This window comes from Microcebus murinus, chromosome X (assembly GCF_040939455.1).
Source record: "Microcebus murinus isolate Inina chromosome X, M.murinus_Inina_mat1.0, whole genome shotgun sequence".
In the NCBI taxonomy this organism is placed as follows: Eukaryota; Metazoa; Chordata; class Mammalia; order Primates; family Cheirogaleidae; genus Microcebus; species Microcebus murinus.
Window position 1 is genome coordinate 31,829,212 of NC_134136.1, and position 13,988 is coordinate 31,843,199.

At 42.7% G+C, this 13,988-nt stretch overlaps 1 long non-coding RNA gene and 1 pseudogene across 1 annotated transcript in view; one reads left to right on the forward strand and one right to left on the reverse strand.

The window, feature by feature from the left end:
• Positions 1-13,988, forward strand: part of LOC142865893 (uncharacterized) — a 67,756-nt gene that overhangs the window by 52,793 nt on the left and 975 nt on the right. The gene's annotated exons all lie outside the window — the stretch shown is intronic.
• Positions 1,342-2,489, reverse strand: LOC105884203 (dnaJ homolog subfamily C member 22 pseudogene; annotated as a pseudogene).

Genomic DNA, 13,988 nt, shown 5'->3' on the forward strand with positions numbered 1-13,988 from the left:
ATAAGGCCCCTTTGAGATGCTGGTTCCCTAGGGTTTCCCCAAAGTTCCCCAGGGATACACAAGCTATAAAATCACTAATCTTTCCAGGAGCCCCCATAAAACAATGTTATCTGTCCCTCCTCCAATATTGCAATACATTATTTACAGCTCTTACGACACTTGGTTCAAAACACTGAACAAGAACTTTGATATCTGTGTACCTTTGATATCTGTGATGGGGTGTTATACCCCAGCAGACTGTGTGCTGCTAGGGAGCAGGGTGTGTAGCTCAGAATCAGACCTCAAGTATTGGCAGACTTGAGAATCCAACCAGTCAAACCACCTATGTAAAATTTGAGAACTCTCCAAAAATACTCCTCCAAGCAGAGGACTCTGTGATGGGGGACTACCCCCTACTCCACAGCAGCTTGTTCCTTCTTGGGAAAAGGGTAGCTGCTAGAAAGCTCTCCTATAAACAGAATTCAGTTTTTTTTTTGAAATTTTAAAATTTAACCCCAATCTTACCCCTTAGTAATCTAAAGAATAAATCAAATTCCTCTTGTCATAGGACAGCTTGTAAAATATTAAAGACTTTATATTTTTCCTTCAATCTCCTAACCTAGTGCTTTACACATTAAAAAAAAAAAAAGGTTAAATAACCTTCCTCCACCCATCAATGTATCAGATGTGGGACAAAGTGGTATATTTGCTAAGATAGATAGATAGGTAGATTTTCTAATTTTTTAAATTGATATATAATATTTGCATATACTCTAAAAAGGGGTCCCGAACCCCCAGGCCGCAGACTGGTACACCTGTTAGGGACAGGGCTGCAGAGCTCCACCACAGCCACCCCCACCCCTGTCTGTGGAAAATTGTCTTCCATGAAACTTAGGAACCAGGGGACTGCACATCAGGGAGTGAGCAGCTAGCAAGCCAGCAAAGCTTCATCTGTATTTACTGCATTCCCCATCACTTGCATCACCCACCACCTGAGCTCCACAGCCCCCCACACCTCCCACTCCCATCAGCTCCCCACCCACCATCTGTGGAAAAATTGTCTTCCATGAAACCAGTTCCTGGTGCCAAAAGGTTGGGGACCCCTACTCTAAAAGATATGTTACTGGCTTTATAATATGCCTTTCACTCTCTGGTTTTAAGAAAAATAGTCAAGACTATAATAGGTAAGAATTTAGAAATTCAGAACATAAATACATTCTTCTACCATAATCTTTCTTACCCCTTTAAGGTTTTCTCATCTCCACTGCAAGCAGATAGTTTCTTTAATGCTACTGGAATGCCCCTCATGGGCAAAGCTAGACTTCAGACAAGCTGCCCAACTCTGCTGGGAAGAGTCCATCCTTAGGGGGAAGTCTCTTCTCACCTTCAGGGTCCCTTGGACTTCCTGGGCTGACTCAGGGCTTCATATGCAGCCTGGATTTCCAGGAAGTGCCTCTGTGCCTCCTCTGTCTGGTGCAGGTTGTGGTCAGGATGCCAGACCTTCACCAGCTCCCGGTAACTCCGATGTATTTCTTCATTTGTTGCCCCTTCTGAGAGGCCCCAAACCTGGTAAGCCAGCTGACGCTTCTCATCTTGAAAACTTTGAACAAACTCATAGAGCTTCTCCCACTCCTGGAAGTAGCTGCTGTTGAAGCCGGGATCCCCCACCAGTAGCCTCCAGATCCGATAAGGCAGAAGGAGGACAGACTCCATGAGGTGGCCAAGAAGGGGGAAGAAGCTGAATCAATTCAAGAAGGAGCCAAGGGTTTCTGCCACATAGCTGAGGGTGGCAGCTGTGTTGCAGAGGGTACTGTATGCCAGTGGGCCCGTGAAAGTAAGGTAAGCCAGGCCTAGCCGGTAGAGCCGCACACTGAGTGTCTCTGACTTCACTGAAGCTTTGTAGCTGCGATGCTTCTGGGCTGTGATGCTGGCAGCCAAGCTGATGGGTAGGATGGCTATGGGGCGGCCATAGAAGATAGGGGAAGTAAGGAATGCTGCTCCTAGAGTGTTCTTGAAGTCTGAGGTCTGGTTGCCAACAGTAGCCACCAGCAAGACCCCTAAGCCAACTGCCAGTGGGAGGGCCACAGTGTAGAAGTTGGCCATGGAAGAAAGGCTAATCAGAGCCACAAGGCCAAAATAGATGCCCACTACCATCTGAGCAGCAAAGCGAATGGGACTCAAAGGGGGTGTCCCCCCTCCTGGGCTCTGCCTCTGGCCCTGGGCTCTGTTGGCCTGAGCTACAAAGCTTGGGAGCTTCCAGAACTCCCAGAGCCAGCCCAGCCCACCCCCACCCAGGGTAAGCATCCAGAGCAGGGCATGGCTGTCCCTTCCCAGGTACAAGTGGTGGAGCCCAGCAGGACCCCCTACAGCCCAAAGAGCATAGGTCACCAGGAGCCCCTTGGCCATCCTCTAGGGCAAGGGTCTCAGAAGGAGTCTGGTGGCACCTGACATTGCTCAAGTACAGAAATCTCAGGGTCTTCTGTGAGAATCATGACCATGATGGCCCCAGAGTTATCCTCAGACCGTTGTCCAGAAGCCCAGGAGTAGCAGCCCACCGCGGCCTCTCCGGAGGGACTGCCCGGCGGGAGCATGGAGACAGTCGCACCTGTGGCGCTCTGGCTGCTTGCTCGTCTCTCCACACTCCATTGCTGTTCAACACGACGGTGCATGGTTCCACTTCCAATTCCTCTAAGGCAGAGAAACCCATGGACGGGCTGCAAGGAGGGACGGCCCCATCCCGAGTTTGCCTCAAACTCCTCCTCCTCAAGTTTGTTTCACTGCTCTGCCTCCAGATCTTCCAGTTATGGGGCTCCACATCTAGGTGGGCCTGAGACCTGAGGAGCCTCCTGATCCAGTGGGAGCCCCGAGGCTGCTCTTTCCCGCTTGCTATGAGCGGGAGGGGAAAAACAGGAGCAAAAAGGGATAGAGGGTTGGGAGCGCCCCACCAGGAGAGCGAGGCGGCAGCCCAAGACTCAGAGGACAGGGAATCCGCTTTTCTGCCGCCTCCGCGCTGGTATGGAGCTGGGATGCAAGATGCCTTCATTTCAGTGTCCCTGCCTCCAGTCCTGGGTTCTATGCCTCAATTTCCTGCTCTGTAAAGGAGGGGCTTGGATCTCCAAGGTCCCCAGGTCTTAACTTGAGCCCGGTGCACCTCACCATTGTCATCGCCCTGCAGTAGGCAGAGTGCTTCTGTCCCCTCAGTCCTTATCCCAGCCAGGGGAGAAAATACGGCTCCCCACCTGACTCCTTAGGGATCACTGAGGGGCCTGGGCTGGGAGAGGCCCCAAAGCGACTCCCTAGCCAGTTGGGGGCGGGAGCGGACAGGGGCACTGAATAATGAATGAGACTTAATTGGGCAGGCACTGCGCCACCGCTGCGCGCTAAGCTTGGCAAACATCACTAGCTGCGGCCTCTGGACAAACAAACTAGCTTTAGGCACCGGGAGCGGAGTAGGGGCGGCAGCCGCAGGAGAGGGAGAGAAGGGGCTCAGATTTTTTTAATTGTAGTAAAATACAACAGAATTTGCCATTCTAACCATTTCTAAGTATAAAGTTCAGTAGTTTTGAGTACATTTACATTATTGTGAAACTATACCACCATCTGTCTCCAGAATTCTTTAATCTTACAAAACTGAAACTTTGTACCTATTAAAAACTACCTACCTATTCCCCCGCCCCACCTTCAGGCACTGAAAACCACCAATCCACTTCCTGCCTGCATAAATTTGATTATAGGTACCTCATGTAAGTAGAATCATACAATATTTGTCTTTTTGTGATTGGCTTATTTCACTTAACATAATAATGTCCTCAAGGTTCATCCATGTTGTTGTATGTATCAGAATTTCCTTTCTTTTTAAGACAGAGTCTTGCTCTATTGCCTGAGCTAGAGTGCCGTGGCATCAGGCTAGCTCACAGAAACCTCAAATTCCTGGGTTCAAGTAATCCTTCTGCCTCAGCCTCCCGAGTAGCTAGGACTACATGCATGCACCACCATGCCCGGCTAATTTTTTCTATAGATTTTTAGTTGTCCACCAATTTCTTTCTATTTTTAGTAGAGACATGGTCTCACTCTTGCTCAGGCTGGTCTTGAACTCCTGACCTTGAGCAATCCTCCCGCCTTGGCTTCCCAGATTGCTAGGATTACAGGCGTGAGCCACCATGCCTAGCCTCCTTTCTTTTTAAAAAGGCTGAATAATATCCCACTGTATATTTATACCACATTTTGTTTATCCTTTCATCTGTTGATGGACACTTAAGTTGCTTCCACATTTTGACTATTGCACATAACACTATGAACATGGATGTACAAATACCTCTTTGAGATCTTGCTTACAATTCTTTTGGTTAAATGCCCAGAAATAGAATTGCTGGATCATATAATTATGTCTACTTTTTTAAAAATTCAGGATATTATGGGGGTACAAACATTTTGGTTACATGTATTGTGTTTGTCTCACCCAAGCCAGGGCTACAAATGTGTCATTCCCCCATACAGTGTGCTCTGCTTCCATTAATTGTGAGTTCACCCCCCACTCCCCCACCTGACTGGCACCCAATGAGTATTACTACCATGTGAATACTTTAGTGTTGATCAGTTAGTACCAATTTGATGGCAAGTACATGCGATGTATGTTTTTCCATCCTTGTGTTACCTCACTTTGAAGGATGGGCTCAATCTCTATCCAGGATAATATAAGAGTGCTAATTTACCATTATTATTATTTTTTGCAGTTGAATACTGTTCCATGGTATACATATGACATTTAATTAATCCACTCATGTATCGATGGGTACTTGGGTTGTTTCTACATCTTTGCAATTGTGAATTGTGCTGCTATAAACATTCTAGTGCAGATGTCTTTATTATAGAATCTCTTTTGTTCCTTTGGATAGATGCCTAGTGGTGGTATTGCTGGATCAAATGGTATTTCTATTTTTAGCTCTTTGAGTAATTTGGAGTAAGTAATTTGGAGCTAATTATAGGCCCAATGGAGCTATAATTAGCTCCAAATTACTTTCCATAGGAGTTATACTAATTTGCAGTCCCACCAGCAGTGTAAGATAGTTCCAGTCTCTCCACATCCATGCCAGCATTTGTTGTTTTAGGACTTTTTTTTTTTTTTTTTTTTTTTTTTTTTTTTTTTTTTTTTTTTTTTTTTTTTTTGAGACAGAGTCTCACTTTGTTGTCCAGGCTAGAGTGAGTGCCGTGGCGTCAGCCTAGCTCACAGCAACCTCAAACTCCTGGGCTCGAGTGATCCTTCTGCCTCAGCCTCCCGAGTAGCTGGGACTACAGGCATGTGCCACCATGCCCGGCTAATTTTTTATATATATATATCAGTTGGCCAATTAATTTCTTTCTGTTTATAGTAGAGACGGGGTCTCGCTCTTGCTCAGGCTGGTTTTGAACTCCTGACCTTGAGCAATCCGCCCGCCTCGGCCTCCCAAGAGCTAGGATTACAGGCGTGAGCCACAGCGCCCGGCCTCGGACTTTTTGATAGAGGCCCTTCTCACTGGAGTTAGGTGATATCTCATTGTGGTTTTTTTTTTTTTTTTTTTTTTTTTTTTGAGACAGAGTCTCACTTTGTTGCCCAGGCTAGAGTGAGTGCCGTGGCGTCAGCCTGGCTCACAGCAACCTCAATCTCCGGGGCTCAGCGATCCTACTGCCTCAGCCTCCCGAGTAGCTGGGACTACAGGCATGCGCCACCATGCCCGGCTAATTTTTTGTATATATATTTTTAGTTGGTCAATTAATTTATTTCTATTTTTGGTAGAGACAGGGTCTCGCTCAGGCTGGTTTCGAACTCCAGACCTCGAGCAATCCGCCCGCCTCGGCCTCCCAAAGTGCTAGGATTACAGGCATGAGCCACCGCGCCCGGCCCCTCATTGTGGTTTTGATTTGCATTTCCCTAATGATTAGACATGTTGATCACTTTCTTATATGTTTTTTGGCAATTTGTCTTCTTTTGAAAAGTTTCTGTTCATGTCCTTTCCCCATTTATTAATGGGATTGTTTGATTTTTTTTGTTGGTGTTGATTTTCTTAAGTTCCATATAGATTCTTGTTATGAGCCCTTTATTGGATGTATAGAAAGTGAATATTTTCTCCCAATCTGTAGGTTGCCTATTTGCTCTAATGATAGTTTCCTTGGCAGTGCAGAAGCTTTTTAATTTGATCAGGTCCCATTTGTTTATTTTGTTGCTGCTGTGATTGCTTTGGGGGTCCTCTTCATAAATTCTTTACCTAGGCCGATGTCTAAGAGAGTCTTCCCAACATTTTCTTCTAGAATTCTTAAGGTTTCACACCTTAGGTTTAAGTCTGTTATCCACCATGAGTTGATTTTTGTGAGAGGTGGGGATCTGATTTCAATCCTCTGCATGTGGGTATCCAGTTTTCTCAGTGCCACTTATTGAATAGAGAATCTTTTCCCCAATCTATACTTTTGTCTGCTTTGTTGAAGATTAGATGACAATATGAGGATGGTTTTATATCTGGGATCTCCATCCTATTCTAAAGGTCTTTATCTCTGTTCTTGTGCCAGTACCATGCTGTTTTTGGTTACTAAAGCCTTGTAGTAAAGTTTGAAGTCTGGCAGACTGATGCCTCCCAATTTGTTCTTTCTACTTAAGATTGCTTTGGCTATATGAGGTTCTCTGGTTCCAGACGAAGTGTAGAATTATTTTTTCTAAATCTGTAAAGAATGATGTTGGTATTTTGATAAGGATTGCCTTAATTCTGTAGATCACTTTAGGTAGAACGGACATTTTAACAATATTGATTCTACCAATCCATGAGCATGGTAGGGATTTCCATTTGTGTACATTTTCCACAATTTCTTTTCTCAGTGATTTGTAGTTTTCCCTATATATCTCTCTCACCTCCTTCATTAAATATATTCCTAAATGTTTAATTTTCTTTGATGCTATTGTGAAAGGTGTTGCATCTTTGATTTGATTTTCGGCTTCACTGTTATTGGCATATATGAATTGCGCTGATTTGTGTGCATCAATTTTGTATCCTGAGACTTTACTGAATTCATTTATCAATTCAAGGAGTCTCTTGGCTGAATCCTTGGGATTTTCTAGGTATACTAGCATATCATCAGCAAAGAGTGAGATTTTGATATCTTCTGCCCCCATTTGGACACCCTTAATTCCCTTCTCTTGTTTGATTGCTCTGGCAAGGACTTCCAGGACTATGTTGACAAAGTCCCCAAATAACAAATGCTAGTATGAATGTGGAGAGATTGGAACACTCTTACACTGCTGGTGGGACTGCAAATTAGTACAACCCCTATGGAAAGTAATTTGGAGATACCACAAAGAGCTAAAAATAGAAATAGCATTTGATGCAGCAATCTGACTACTAGGCATCTATCTAAAGGAACAAAAGACATTCTGTAATAAAGACATCTGCACTAGAATGTTTATAGCAGCACAGTTCACAACTGCAAAGATGTGGAAAAAAACCAAATGCCCATCAATACGTGTGTGGATTAATAAAATGTAGTGTATGTATACCATGGAATAGTACTCAACTATAAAAAACAATGGTAAACTAGCACCTCTTATATTATCCTGGATAGAGATTGAGCCCATCCTTCAAAGCGAGGTATCACAAGGATGGACAAACATGCATTGCATGTACTTGCCATCAAACTTGTACTAATTGATCAACACTAAGGTGTTCATGTGGTAGTAATACTCACTGGGTGCTGGACTGGTGGGGGTGAGTAGAGCAGGTAGGGTGAGTAAACCCACAGTTAATGGAGATGGGGCACACTATATGGGAGAAGGACACGCTTGTGGCACTGGCTTGAGTGAGGCAAATGCATTTCATGTAACCAAAATGTACCCCCATAATATCTTGAATTAAAAAAATAGTTTAATGCCTAGAGATCAGTATGACACTTTTAAAATGTTACTCATCAATGATTTTGTTCCAAGCCAAAAACCATCTTTCTGTATTTTAAGATAAATAAAAGCCATCAAATCTTTTATTTTTTTAAAAAAAAGAATTATTAAGTCTTCTTGTTGGATATTTCCTTTCACTGTTATATAGTGACCATCTTTGTCTTTCTTTACTTTTGCTATTTTAAAATTTATGTAGTCGGAAATCAGAATAACTACTCCTGCTCTCTTTTGTCTTCCGTTTGTCTGGGATTTTGTGTTCCAACCCTTGACCTTGAGTCTGAAAGCATCTTTGTGGGTTAGATGCATTTCCTAGAGACAGCAGATACTTGGCTTATAATTTTTTATACACTCAGCAACTCTGTGTCTCTTCAGAGGACAATTCAAGCCATTTACATTTATTGAGGGGATTGATATTTGAAGTAGATTTCTGTTCATATTGTTGTGTAAATTCTTATTGGTTTGTTTTACCTCTCAAGCCATTGTGGAATCCAGATTCTGGACTTTAACTCCTGATTGATTTTACTTTGGTGAGTGTCTATTATGCTGTTCAGTGTATAATGCAGGTCTGAGTACTTCCTGAAGGGCAGGTCTGGTTTTCGCAAATTCCATCAGTGACTGCTTGTCTGGGAAAGTCTTTATTTCTCCCTCATAAACGAAGCTTAGTTTTGCCAGGTAAAGAATTCTAGGTTGGACATTATTCAGTTTTAGAAGATTGAGGATGGGTCCCCAGTCCCTTCTGGCTTGTAGGGTTTCAGTTGAGAAGTCTGCAGTTAGTCTGATAGGTTTTCCTTTGTAGGTTATCTGTTGTTTTAGCCTTACTGCTCGAACGATTGCCTCTTTTGTGTTTACTTTGGCCACTCTGATAATTATGTGATGTGGTGATTGCCTTTTGACATTGAGTCTCCCAAGAGTTTTGTGTGCTTCTTGTATCTGGACATCTAAGTTTCTGGCTAGGCCAGGTATATTTTCCTTCAGGATTTCAAGAAATACATTTTCCAGCGCTTGTGTATTTTCTTCTTCTCTCTCGGGGATGCCTATAATTCTTTTATATATATATATTATATATATATAAAATATATTTATATATATAAAATATATATATATATAAATAAATATATATATATAATTTTAGCGTATTATGGGGGTACAAGTGTTAAGGTTACTTATATTGCCCATGCCCCCCCCTCGAGTAAGAGCTTCAAGCATGTCCATCCCCCAAACGTTGCACATCTTACTCATTGTGGTTACATATACCCCTCCCCTCTAATTCTTATATTTGGTTTCTTTACATAATCTCAGATGTCTTGTATATTTTTGTTTTTGTCTCTTGCTTCTGTGTTCTTTTTCGTCATCTGAATTGTTTAGCACACAGGCATTATCTTCAAGCTCTGAGATTCTTTCCTCTGTGTGATCCATTTTATTTTTAGGGCTTTCTACTGTGTTTTGAAATTCCTCAAATGCCTCCTTTGTTTCTGGGATTTCTGTTTTGTTCTTTTGTAATATTTCAATGTCTTTAGAGAATTTTTTTTTTGAGGCAGAGTCTCACTTTGTTGCCTAGGCTAGAGTGCGTGCCATGGCATCAGCCTAGCTCACAGCAACTTCAATCTTCTGGGCTCAAGTGATGCTACTGCCTCAGCCTCCCTAGTATCTTGGGCTACAGGCATGTGCCACCATGCCCGGCTAATTTTTTGTATATATATTTTTAGTTGGTCAATTAATTTCTTTCTATTTTTAGTAGAGACGGGGTCTTGCTCAGGCTGGTTTCAAACTCCTCGAGCAATCTGCCCGCCTCAGCCTCCCAGAGTGCTAGGATTACAGGCGTGAGCCACCACACCTAGCCTAGAGAATTTTTCATTCATTTCCTGTATTGTTCTCATGGCTTCTTTGTGTTGGGATTCTATTTTGTCTTCAATTTCATTGAGTTTCCTTACAATCCATATTTGGAATTCTTCCTCTATCATTTTAATCATTTCATTTAAATTAGTATCTATTTTTGAAGGTCTGATGATTTCTTTTGAGGGTGACTTTTGTCTCTGATGTTTCATATTTCCTGCCTTCTTTCACTGGTTCTTTCTCATCGGGGTACTTGGTTGAGAGCTGGGAATGCTAGGATTGGCTTGTGCCCCTAACCTCAAGCCCCAAAGGGATGTTCCTTGACAGTGGTTGGAAGAGGCATGCTGGTCTTGTATTGCCTTAGAGGTATTTTAGCAAGTTGGGTTACCTCTTACCTGTTGTCTTCAGTTCTTGCCAGTGGAGATAAGTGAGTTTGGTCACCCAACTTAAGCTACCACATGGTGAATAACATCTGTGTGTATAACTCCACTGCCTTCTAAGCTTGAGATAGAGGGCACTGTGTTAAGCTATGGGGTTACCCTCTCTGTCATTGATTGTAGATTATGTGGAGGAACCAGATATCAAGATAATCTGATGCCTCTGTGTTGGTCTCTGGTCCCCTGGATGGGGAATACTAATGCCCCGACCTTTAGGAAGGATCTTGCCACTCTTGAGGGTTACTTGGACCCTATTCCCCCTTAAAGTGAGGGTAAGGGCAGGACAGATCCCAGCTGATGCCTAACAGCCTGGATGTGTGTGTTTCTATGGTTTCCTGGTCTGCCACTAGGGGGAGCCGCTAACCCTTTGCACTTGCTTGCTTTTTTCTCGAATCCTTTATTCTACTCAGGATTTAATTTTTTAAATACCCCAGATTTTACAAAGCGCAGTAGTAGAATAAAAAAGTGGAGTTTCTTTTCATACAAACTTATTTATTTGGATTTTTTAATATTTCAAATTATTGATACATTCAAAGAGTAATTTTAATCTCTAATTTTTGCTAACCATGTCGAGTCACACTCGACATCCGAATGCAAAGGGCTAATATGTTATTCAGGGTTCTTTTACCAGGCTTGGGAGGCTGCTTCTGATGGGAGGAGTCACTTGGTACACCTGCTGGGGTCTCTGGCCAGGAATTTCCTTCCCTGACCACAAGCCCCACTGCTGGCAGCTGCCTGGATGTGAAGAGCAGGCCCCAGAGTTATTTTCTTATTAGATGACCTAAGCCAGTCCGCTGGCCAAATTAATGGGCTGTCAATAATTTTGTTTGTGTGTGTGTGTGTGTTTATTTATTTATTTATTTTATTATTTTTTATTTTTTCCAGCATATTGTGGGGGTACAAATGTTAAGGTTATGTATATTACCCTTGCCCCCTCTCCCCCCTGGAGTCAGAGCTTCAAGCATGTCTATCCCCCAGTTGGTGCGCATCACATTTATTATGTATGTATATACCCATCCCCTCCCCCACCACCTGTGAGCTGTCAATTATTGCTCTGCGCCAAGGCCCTGCAGAGTCATGCCAATCGCCCAGGGAAAGCAGTTTTTCTTGCTTCTCCCAACCTCCAGGGGCAAAGCCCTCCACACCTGGCCTGAAAGTCAATGGGCTAGGGGAGGGTGATGGCTGAGACCTCCCAGTGCCCCAGTGTCTGGGTATCCCACAGGTGGTGGCCTCCCACTGCTAGGGAACTAGCATTGTGGAGAAGCACTCAAAATTCACCCACAGACACAGGCCCAGCTAGCCAAATCAATAGGTCAAGGATGGCGGAGCCCGCCATGCCCGGCGAGTCCCCAGACTGGGGAAGGGGAGCTGCCTGAAACCCTAGCATGCCCCAGTGTCTGGGTTGTGGACCCCACAAATGGCAGCTGCCCACCTGCAGAGGGCTAGCACTGGGGGTAACTACTCAGGAGTTGGCAGATGCCAGTTCGTTGCGCTGAATCAACAGGACACCCGCTGTCTCTTGTGTGTCATAAACCCGCAGTCTCTGCTTGCTCTGTTCCATAAAATGGAATATTTGAAATAGTATCTGGAAATGTGTCATCAAGAAGTGAACTTTGGTCCTATCTCATTTCTTTTTTTCTACATGTTTTCCTGTCTCCTTATTTTCCTACTAATTTGACATATATGAAGCAATTTCTTATAGAGCCCCAGTGAGAAGAAATCATAGAAGAGGAAAGATGAGTAACAGGTTAGCTAGACAAAATGTGGGAGTAATCAAACATGTATCTCAGTTGCTAGACCCATCAACTTGACCACAGGGCCTTGGGTGAGTCCCTTCCCCTGTGTTGACTTAACACAGAAGGATACACAAAACAGAAACTGGTTGAGAGTATGGGCTTTGGGGTAAGAAGGACTGGGATTTTATTCTGGGAACCATTACTTGCTGGTTGCATAATAATGAGCACAAAATTATTCTACTATGTGTGCTATAATTGTTGGCATCTTTTATAATAGTTATTGTTGGAGTTTTTGCATCTTATTTTTTAATTTAAAAATAAAAATTTACATATTTGTGTACAACATGACATGATGTTTTGAAATATATATACATGGTGAAATAGCTAAATCAAGCTTATTAACATACATATATCTCACATACTTATCTCTTTTGTGGTGAGAACACTTAAAATCTACTCTCATAGCAATTTTCAAGAATACAATACATTGTTATTAACTTATAATATTGTTAATATAGTTACCATGTTGTACAATAGATCTCTTAAACTTATGCCTTCTATCTAACCAAAATTTTGTATCTTTTAATGAACATCTCCCCAGCTCCTGGTAAACATCATTCTACTCTATACTTCTATATGAGTTCAACTTTTTTAGTGAGAAAATGTGGAAGAGCTAGGCTTTAGGGGTAGGCCAGGCCTTGGTGAGCAGATGTTGCAAAGGGGGATAAACCTGAGCCCTGAGTTGGGGCACCTCCCAGTAGTCTGGGAATTCCAGTGTAGGAGGCTCACTCTGACCTCTGACTTCTGACCTCAACCTTTTAGTATGGCCTGATAGATGGCCTAGACCTCTAGGCTTCCGCTGTCTGTTTTCAGCTCCAGAAAACACTCCCACTCCTCTGCTCTGCTCTCCTTTTTGGTATTGAATTGGCTTCTAACTAGGCTGCTTTCTGCCTCTAGGGAGGCACTGGACGCTGGGTGGAATGTATGTTTATTCTTGATAACCAGCCCCTTCTCCCAGCTGCTCCGCTGGCAGCCCCCTCCTTGAAGGCCCCAAAATAAGCTGAGTGCCTAGGGTCTCTGAGGAGAGAGGCCTGGGTCCCAGTCTCAGTCCCCACAGTATACTGGGTGACTAGATAGTCCTGTTTCTCTAGCCCTCAGTTTCTCCATCTGTGGGTCTCTGGCTGAGGACTTTGGCCTGGATCCCTGTGGCCTTCTAGCTCTGCCATGTGCTTGTTTATTCTCAGAGGCAACAAGTATTTACTGAGGCCCTCTCTGGGTGGCACCACAGAGAATGCCTGGGGTCAAAGGGGGAAGGCAGGTGGAATAAAAATGAAAAACAAAAAAAAAAAAAAAAAAGAAAAGAAGCCAGACACAGAACGACAAATACTACATGATCTCACTTAGATGTGGAATCTAAAAAAGTTGAATTCAGAAGTAGAGAGTAGAATGGTGGTTACTAGGAGCAGGGAGATGTTGGTTAAAGTATACAAAATTTCTGCCACATGGGAAAAATGAGTTCAAGAGATCTATTGTACAACATGGTGACTATAGTTAATAATAATGTATTGTATTCTTGAAAATTACTAAGAGACTATTAAAAAAAGAAGTTCTTCAGAGAGAAGGAAAATTACATAGGTTAGAAACTCAGATCTATATTAAAAAAGGAAGAGTGTTAGAAAAGGAATAAATGAAAGTAAAATAAAATGTTTTATTTTTCTTGTTCTTAATTGATCTAACAAATAATGGTTTGTTCAAGCCTATTCATAGTGCAATGTATTTGATGGTTATAGCATATAAATAAGTAAAATGAATGATGGACTCTTATAAAGTACTTATACTACCTGTGAAGTGGTATAGTTTTATTTGAAAGTGAACTTGAATTAGTTACAATGTGATTACAAATTCGAGGGCAATCTCTAAAAACATGTTTAAAAAGGAAGTATAATTGATATGCTAAGAGGGGATAGGAAATGAAATCATAAAAAATCTTCAACTAAAACCAGAGAAGGCAGAAAAAGAGTAAAAGACAAAAAAAAAATAAAAAGAATAAGGGCAGTGAATAGAAAACAGTAACAAATATGGTAGATATTA